Raw genomic sequence first — 1,340 nt, 5'->3', positions numbered from 1 at the left:
TGTTGGGGGAGGAAGAGGCCAGTAACGGGATGGCCAAGAAAAGTAGGATAAACAAGTATATGGTTATCATGCAGATTCTCTCCTGATTTACTCTTCTTCCTCTTCCTGGTTCTGAGAGGGAGACACCTACAAATAAAGATTTTCTTTCTAGATATAAATGTCCCTTACAAAAGGGGAACTTCTTCTGCTGTTTATCAAAGACACTCTAGAGCAAAAGAGGCATATTTTGTGGTTGAATATTCTGGTATCCTTCAGTAAGCTCTAATAAACACCTAGAAGAAAAATAGATAATCTTGATATTTTCCCCAAATAACTACAAATTCATTATAATTCAGGAAAAAAAAATCTAGCTACTTGAGTGTATTTTGTTTGGTTGAGTTAGCTGATCTGGTATTTATAGCTCTGTTTCTCTAGTGAAGCCTGTGGTTTTAAAGGCCACTGCTCCTCTCTCCACACCACTACCTCTCTTTTTCTTAATTTTCCTTGACAGTTGGGCTCTGGTCTCTAGTCTCCATCTCAAGAAGATATCACACTCTAAAAGATGATCTAAAATGTTAATTTAGTCTACAGCCATGCTACCTTGAACAAGCCCAATCCCTTGTGATTTTGGAAGCTAAGCAGGGTCAGGCCTGGTTAGTATTTAGATGGGAGACCATCTAGGAAGACCAGGTGCTGTAGGCATTAAAAAAATAAATAAATAAGGGATTGGAAACTGACAAGGTCTTTGCAATCTGTGAGATCAACCAAGGGTTGCTTCGCCTAAAATAAATAAACAAACAAACAAACAAATAAAATGTTAATTTAAAATTTTATATATTTTCTATTCTAGGTTTTATATAGAACTTTTAAAAATCATAGTGTAAACCATAATGTAAAATATTAACACTCAGATTCATTTTTTCTGTAAATCTTATTTGATATCTAGAAGATTTTTCTCCTAGAATTCCATTTTTTTTTTTTTTTGGCTATAGAGATAACGTATTCTCTCCATACAAGCTGAAAAAATATATATATAAAGGAAACCACTTTTAAAAGGAATCAGAGTAGCCATCCCAGAAAAGCTGCCTTGCACTTCTTACTCTTCAAACCTTTGAAATGTTAAAACAGGGCAAAACAACTTTTGATCTGGGCCTAAAGCAACATTGTATCCCAAACAACTGTTCTCAAAGATAACAAGAAATCAGACGTTATGACTACCATATTGAAGATTAAAAACATTCTTTAGAATTAGCATCACTATGTTAGCTTATCTGCATTCATTCTAAAAATGCCTCCAATCTATTGATGTAATTGTTTACATTCCCTCTTTCATAAATACCCCTTACCTTCAGAACACTGTA

The 1,340-nt window shown here is 34.2% G+C and overlaps 1 pseudogene; it reads left to right on the top strand.

The window, feature by feature from the left end:
* The first annotated feature begins 562 nt into the window (after positions 1-562).
* LOC111746924 lies at positions 563-681 on the top strand (annotated as a pseudogene).
* The last annotated feature ends 659 nt before the right edge of the window (positions 682-1,340 follow it).

Source organism: Pteropus vampyrus, unplaced genomic scaffold (genome assembly GCF_000151845.1).
Source record: "Pteropus vampyrus isolate Shadow unplaced genomic scaffold, Pvam_2.0 Scaffold205, whole genome shotgun sequence".
Taxonomy (NCBI): domain Eukaryota; kingdom Metazoa; phylum Chordata; class Mammalia; order Chiroptera; family Pteropodidae; genus Pteropus; species Pteropus vampyrus.
The sequence above is the reverse complement of the archived record's forward strand: the minus strand, read 5'-3'. Positions and strand labels throughout refer to the sequence as shown.